An 8291-nucleotide genomic window follows, 5' to 3' on the forward strand; every position below is an offset into this window, starting at 1 on the left:
GAGGTTTAGATGGATATTGGGGAAAATGTCTCCCCTGAAAGGGTGCTCAGGCATTGGAACAGGCTGCCCAGGGCAGTGGTGGAGTCACTGTCCCTGGGAGTGTTCACAAACTGTGTAGACAAGGCCCTCAATGACATGGTTTAGTAATGGCCTTGGCAATGCTGGGGAATGGTTGGACTTGATGATTTTAAAGGTTTTTTCCAACCTGGTTAATTCTATGTGTTGTCCTGCTCTCCACAATCCCCACTGGTATCTCCACCTGCTCTGCTCCACAGCATCCCCCAGAACCTCCCCTTGGTCCCCCCCTTAACAGCTTCCTGGGTTCTGTCTGTATAAAATGAAAGTGCTTTGTTCTTCATCATTGCTTGAGATCCTTTCAGAAAAGAGTTTCTAAAATCACAGAACAGAAACATTCCCCTCTCGGAGAGCTCTGCTCATCACAAAACTGCTGATGAAGGCTGTTGTGCATCGTGTCAGGACCTTCAGCAGCAGTAATTCCAGTGTGGTACCACAGGGGGAAAACACATTTGATGGAGCTGAGAGGAAGAATGTCTTGAAAGCAAAATGTAATTGGAGAAACCACAGTGTTTATGAACAGTGGGCAAAGGGGAGAGGTAGAAGGATGGCTGTGACTCAGGGATGCAGCAAGCACCAGGTCACAATGCAGCGTGTGGACCTGTTGAAACACTGGTTACACATGAAAATGGAGAGACAATGTGGGTAAACAGATGTCTGGGGCCTGTGGAGGGAATGGAAATAACAAACTTTGGATTCCCTGTGTGTGAAATCGCTTGTATTCCCAAGTCAGAAATAGGAGGGTTTGCCTACAGCCCTGTGGCTGGATGGCTGCACCTAAGGAGTAGTTCTGGGCCCATCCCCACTGCATCTGAGACCCTGCTGTGGCTGAGGAGGTGCCACCTGGAGCATGGAAGGGACAAAGGTGTGTGCCTGGGAAGCTCCCTCAGGCCTCAAATCCTTCCCACAGCTCTGGATAAAAACAGAGTCATTAACTCTCTCTTCCTGTGGGATGTCATTTATCTTGGTCATTTCTAATGCATCTTTCATCATCTTATAAATAGATGTATTTTTTTTTTTTTTTTTACCCCTACATCATCATAGTACTGATAATACAGGTTTGGGATTGTGCCCACAAATGGGATGTCTTTTCTATGCTTTTCTTCAGTTGGACCCTATCAGTGGCATTATATGAGATACACTATAATTTGTCTGGTGAAATAGCAGTGTAATTTTAAATGCTAATGCTGTAGAATGTTTATATTTTAATGCAACTGTCCTATAACACCCACCTCCTCCATAGCTCCTAAGATGCCCCTCGCTCCGTTTCCCAGGAGGTTTAACTGGATAGCATCTGATTGCCTATGCGCTTTGATTTTCAGTGATACTGGAAGCTTTTTGTTCTATTATTCACTGTAGGTCTGTGTTGTCTGAGCTTATTATGTGCCATCAGAAGGTACTTGGAGCCTGCAGCCTTGCCAGCCACTCCTATTGTACAAACACATCAATAAATAAGTGGTGTCTGAATTTAGCTCTGTGCTTGTAGCCGTGCACGGAGCCCTGTCATTCTTTCAGGTCATCTAGCACTGCAGTTGAAATAGCTTTGCTGTTGCATCGTTCTCTTCAGGAGACAACCAACAAAGTGGCTCTCTGTTTCCTATTTAATTTTATTTATCACTCGAAGACCAAAGTCTTTAAAAAGACAAAACAAAAGGATATGTTGAAGGTGGGCAGCTGGTTCCCAGTTCAGTGGGTCAGCAGTGGCAGGAGTTGGTAATGACTGAGGATGCTCCTATCTGTGTATTTGAACAAACCCACCTTTGAAAACCAAAGAGACTTGTACCTCTGGGACCTCATTTCCCAGGTAGAAACCAGCAGCACTTTATTATCAGCAATTGCCAGGGCGGAGATGAGAGCCCTTCCCAGGTGCTTTAAAGGTGCCTTTTATCGCTGCCACTGAGTAGTTTTTACATCTCATCCCGTGCTTCAGCAGCACCTGGTGCTGAGCTGATATTTATTCAAAGTAAAAGCCATTCCTTTATTTCCTAATTACACTTTGGGGTTTCTCCATGTGAAATACTACCCTGGTTTTTAGACTGGGCTCACTTTATATAGCTTGCAGCTGAAGAGGTGGTTCTCCCTGGGAATAAATCATAGAATCACAGAATAGTTTGGGTTGGAAGGGTCCTTGAAGCTCGTCTAGTTTCAACCCCCTGCCACAGTCAGGGACACCTTCCACTTGACCAGGTTGCCCCAACCCAAATCATTCTGTGATTCTATGATGCTGTAATTTAATCACATTTAAACCAAACAGTATTGCAAATAGCATTTATTTGGAATTCAGGTTGTAATTCAGCATCTCAGGTACCATTCACTTGGTGTAGCCACAAGATGGACTTGCTGCAGTCCCAACAATGGATGGAAAGCCCAAGCAATGAATTGAGCTTGCACATTCAGATGGCATCCAGAGAAATAAATTGCAATGATCAGTCTGCAGGTCTGGCTGGAGAAGCTAATCTTTGTCCTAAATTACTAGACTTATGCTTTAATGATTTTTTATTGGTGTTTCATGGTGCTGCTGTTTGTTATAGTTAAGTGCTTTGGATGGGGCAGCAATGAAAAGCAGTCGGTGAAATCAGCCAGGTTAATGAGAGTCTTGTCCAGCCTGAAATTAGTGATGGATAGAAGCAGAAACACAATCAGTTCATCTCTGTCCTCTCCAGTTCCTTTCCTTATGTTGCTGCAGCTACTTGGCATCCTTTGTATATTCAAACAAATGGGAATATTTTGAGGAGAAAACCCCCGAACTCTGATCTAGAGGGTATCTCATCCCTTCAGCATACCAGCAGTGACCACCTGAAATCCCAGCTCCCCTGGACCTAGTGCAGACAGAAGCAATGCGGCTGTATCTCATCAAGGTGTGTAATTAATTTGATGGATCTTTCCAATGCGTTATCGTGACCTCAGCGAGAGCTGGCTCTTTCACACATGTGCTGGTGCCACACCTGAGGACCCGGAGTACTGAGTCCAGTTCTGGGGCTCCCAACATAAGAAGGGCATGGAGCTGTTGGGGCAAGTCTAAAGGAGGTCATGGGGATGCTGCGAGGGCTGGAGCAGGTGTCCCTGCCCATAGCAGGGGGTTGGAACTGGATGAGCTTTACGGTCCCTCCAACCCAAACCACTCAGTGAATCTATCTCCTGGCTCTGCCCATCCTGCACCTGAGTTTGTTTCTTCACATTCAGGCTCCTGTTCCTGCAACTTAGAAAAAACACTAAGTTTTATAGTTTTCTGGTTTGCTGATTCCTGCCTTGTTTTTCAAGGCAATTCCTTCTGACTCGTTCAACCTCCGGTATTGCTGTGGAAAATATGCATCTGGGGAACAGTTTCATGGAAAAATGCTTAAGTGACTTGATTTACATTGTAACCTGCCCCTTAAAACTATATTAAAGACCTAGTAATATCCTACAAAGCACTGAACAGACAGAAGGTAGTAAATGAGCATAGCCTTGATTAGATTTGAACCAACGATCCTGAAGTAAAAGTTTAAGGCATAAAACTGTTCAGCAATCCACCCACCATATGGTTTGCTTCAGTGTAGTCACGTGTGCTTCGTCTTTGCTTTCTTATTTGAAGATATTGATTTTAGAGGAATAATCACCCTAAGCAATTTGTTTTAATACACCACTTTTATTAAGGCTACATTACATTTGCAGCAACCATGCATCTTTTTCTTGGTGTTTTTTTTTAAGATTTCCAAAAGCTTTTTAAAAGAAAATATATAATCTATGGTTCAAAAGTCTGATATTCTCAGGGTTTTTTCATCTCCCTCCGAGGAATGACTCTGCTGAGTGTAAATGAATAAGCAGTAGCTTTGCAAGGGGATAATAAATACCAAGGCACACATTAAATGAAGTTGCAAGGATTATGATGAGGCCAGCCTTTGCCCAAGTTAAAAATATATATATTGTTCAGCCTGGAGACCCAGGGAGATCTTAGAGCAGCTCCAGTGCCCAAAGGGGCTACAAGAAACCTGGAGAAGGGCTTTGGACAAGGGCCTGTAGGGACAGGACAAGGGGGATGGCTTTAACCTGCCAGAGGGGAGATTGAGATGAGCTCTGAGGCAGAAGCTCTTCCCTGTGAAGGTGCTGAGGCACTGGCACAGGGTGCCCAGAGAAGCTGTGGCTGCCCCATCCCTGGCAGTGTTCAAGGCCAGGTTGGACACAGGGGCTTGGAGCAACCTGCTCTAGTGGAAGGTGTCCCTGCCCGTGGCAGGGGTTGGGACTGGATGAGCTTTAAGGTCCCTCCAACCCAAACCATTCTATCTTAATCCTGTTTTGTACCAAGCCCTAATTCAAGTAAAAGCTATCACAAATAACCCAAACGTCACTCAAATGCTGTTTCATTGTAGCTTCTTACTCTGCTGTGGTTGTCTGGCCCCATCCAGGCATAGGGATGCTCACCCTGCTCCTGAAGCTGGATCTGCAGCAGTTCTTCAGAGGCCTGAGCACGATGGATGTAGATGGCTGTCAGTTCCAGAAAGCATTGCTCTGGCTGGGAAGTGGTGTGGTTTGGTTGCTATGGTTGAGGATTGAGACACAAAACTTTTGGCTTTCGGGGCTTAGTTGTGGTGTGGCTTTGCTCCAAGTGCTTCCATGTACCTCTATTCCCATCCACCATTAATCCTCACTTTCGATTTAAGTAGGAAAGTTTTGAAAGTGATTTGAATCTCTTGAATGGCAATGGATAGGCAAGTGTTGTGTTTAATTTATGGGATGGCATTTTGTAGAGAAATAGTCCTCTAACATTACGCATCCTCTGGGTCAGCAATGCTGGTGTCTTGGGAAGATGGTGGGAATCTAATTATTCCAAAATAGCAACTTTTAAGAGGTGAGGAAATGACTACGCCAAAACTATTGTATGCCATCTGCCTGCTAAAATACTTATAGAAAGCATGTTTCCTGGCATATAACTTCCCAGACATATGTCTATTGCATCATTCACAATTAAGTTAAATCACCCTTAAATACTTGGCCACACTCCCAGTCTATGTGAACAAACCTTCATCACCGTACTGTTTGAAATGTGGACTCTTGATCTTGTAAATGTTTAGTTAAAATTGGCTCAGGAGTTGCTAACCTCATACAGCTGATACAGGCTGAGATATTTCAAGTGCATGTTTCTTATTTTGGTGTTTAAGTTTTCCACCAGACGAATTTGTTAGGGTCTGAAAGCAGAAAATCATTTGAGTCACTTTAACCAGAGGTTTAAGTGGAAAGTCCTATCAGTGAGAAAGGGTGTTATCTTCTGCTCACTAAATAAACAGGAGGACATAACTGAAGAGCCTGGTTCCAGCTGAATATATGGAATATGCTTGGAGGTGTGTACACAGATACACACACCCCCTAACCAAAGAGCTTGCCCACTTCCCAGCATCTCTGAAACATGCCCGCAAATGGACATCAGGCCACAAAGCCTGACGTGCTCCTGGTTAGGCTGGGTCCAAAGAATAGTCTGAATAAGTAACAGATTCTGGGTTCTTTTGGCTCTTCATTTGAGGATATGTCAGATTTAACTGTTGTGCCATGCTTAGCTGAGTCATTGTCCTAAAACGAGTGCTAAGGCATTATCTGACATACTCAGCGCACACAGTAGGCATGAGAATAATGAAACCCTACATCTTTGACACCAGGAATGTCATTTAAACACAGCCTGACTTCCAGTGGAAACCAAACCCGGGAGCTTCCCATGCTTGGTGTCCGGCAGACCCCACCAACGCCTATTTTTAGTCCAGCTCTCTATTTTTAGTCTGGTTTTGAAAGGTGAAATATAACCGGCAGCCAAACCCGGATGAGCCTCGTGGATTCTTTCACTCAGGAGCCCAGAGCAGCGCTGGAGGAGAATGGCAGGAAGGCTGCAGGGCAGAGGGGAGAGACTCTGGTGCAGGCAGGGCAGGAATTGCAGGCAGGATGGGCAGGGGACCGGCCACCGGTGGGGACCCACCATGGGGCTGCTCTCCTGCAGGTCCCATGCAAACAAGGGGCTCAGCACCAGCTGGCTTGGTTTATTCTTTTGCTATAGTTCACTTATTTTTAGTGCTGAAATGCCATTTCTAAGCATTTCTAAGATTTCTGCCTTCACTGGACAAGAGTGGTCCCAGTCCCAGAGGCAGCTCCATAGCTTTTCTTGGTGCTTTCAGTGTGATGGGATGTTAGTTCTCACCAGATGGTCTTCATCTGATGTGGCTGATACTTTGAAAATTCAACTCTATTATTTTTAGTTGCATTATTCAACCCAAATTCTCACTTTAATAGGAAAAATATTAATAATAATCTGTTATTTAAATAGGACCTTTGTCTCGCTCTGCTTTTCTCATTTCATCTTTGGAATACATTTTCTAAGCTGATACACATGCAAACTGTGTTATGTACCGAGTCGTGCACTTCCCAGTGTCAGTGAGTGTTTGAGACAGGAAAAAAGACAACATGCTGGTGGGAGCTGCTGGAGACAGCCGGGCTGTGTCCACACTCAGGTTTTACACTGTGTTGTAGACCGTATTTTACTGGGATATTTTGGACTTTAACAGAGCTGTATAGCTTTGTCATTCAGTAATAGATTACTGCACATAATAGAAGTCTTTATATAGATGTTGGAGCATATTTCTTAGCTACAGATGTTTCCTTCCAAGAGTTGTTTCCTGCCATAGAATCACAGAATGCTTTGAGTTGGAAGGGACCTTTAAACATGATCTCCTTCAACCCCTGGCCTATGTTAAAAACAAAAGCTACTGGCATTTTGTCATACCAAGAAACGTGTATACTAGAAATGTTATTGGGGGATTTCTTTGTGCATGATACTACCCCATCTTTCCTTCTGCCTTTTATTCCTGTTCTGTCTGTAGAAATGTACTAGGGGCATCCACAAACAGATAATACATTGAGCAATTCTTAATTGTCTTTCCTTCCATAGCTGTTTTCCTGGCCACCTCATTTTTGGATTTCCTGTGACTCCTTTAGTGACTGCACCATTTAGCTGCAAAAGAACAGGAAGAATCCAGGCTTAAGTAGTTTCGTTTCCCAAGTGATCATATCTTTTCTTTATTATCCCCAAAAGCCAAAATTGTGAAATTATTATTAAGACATTTCTGTTGTCTTTGGTGTCTCCAGTCATAAAAATCAAGAAATAAAAACACAAAAGTATTTTTAAATTTAAAAAATAGATTTAAATCTCTCTCTCTCTCTCTCTCTATATATATACTTAATCAGTGCTTTTGGAGATCCTCATGTCTCTTTAAGGCCATGTTAGGGTGTATTGACTCAGCTCCATTTGCTGCCTGCTGCAGAGCATCCCTCATCCTTCCAAGTCCAGCGCTGGTCCCACATATGTCTGCAGTGCAGCCCTGGAGAACCAGAGCCAGGACCAACTGTTCCCACTTGGGAACAGTTCAGCCTGAGAGTAAGATGTAGGTCAGTATTTCTATACTGTTTGTAATGTCTCTATAATGTGTTACTAATGGAAATGAGCTCTAGGATGCTACTAGTCTCGAGTCCCTCTTCTGCTCCAGATCTTATGCAGAAGCTTCTGCCTTTGGGTTTTTCTCTCCCTCAGACCTTCTCTAAACCATTTCATTCTCTGCTTGACCAAAGTCAATTTAGTGAAGCTAATGGAACTCCTTCTCTTCAGGTCAGTGATGATTTCACATCCTTGAGTTCCTTGCTTAATTCACTGAGAAAAACTGTGATTCTGCAGTCAGCTTTCGGAGTTTCCCCCTTGCCACTGGCACAGCACAGGGCTGGACCAGGGGGTTCTCCACTTTTCTGCTCTCATCAGATTGTGTTTACTTTGCTTTGAGGGCAGTTTAGGAGCAGGCTCTGCTGTAATCCTTCCCTTCAGCTGGAACGTGCTGCAACCCTGCCTTCCCTTTAACAGGAAAGTTAGTGGCTTTCAGGAAAGAGTTAAGCCCAAGCGAGGCTTTGGGATCCTTTGCTGGGGAGAGGGTTGCTCTTTTGTTTGTTTTGAAGCGCTGGCAGGGAAGTGGGGAGGAGAAAATTACCTAAGAGATAGTGAGGTTGCCATGAACTACATAAAACTGTGAAAGGAGAAACTCCACCTCAGTCTTGAACCATAAGCACAACCCCTGAAGAGAAACCCACCCCACAAGTGAGTGATCTCAAAGGCTTGAACTAAACCCAAGCAGCTACATGAGCTCAGAGCTGCTGCAGGACTGAAAGCGCAAGAGCTGTCACTGCCAGATCCAGTTGTGGTGGGAGCTGCGAGC

This window comes from Nestor notabilis, unplaced genomic scaffold, assembly GCF_000696875.1.
Source record: "Nestor notabilis isolate BGI_N333 unplaced genomic scaffold, ASM69687v1 scaffold6181, whole genome shotgun sequence".
NCBI classification, from domain to species: Eukaryota; Metazoa; Chordata; class Aves; order Psittaciformes; family Psittacidae; genus Nestor; species Nestor notabilis.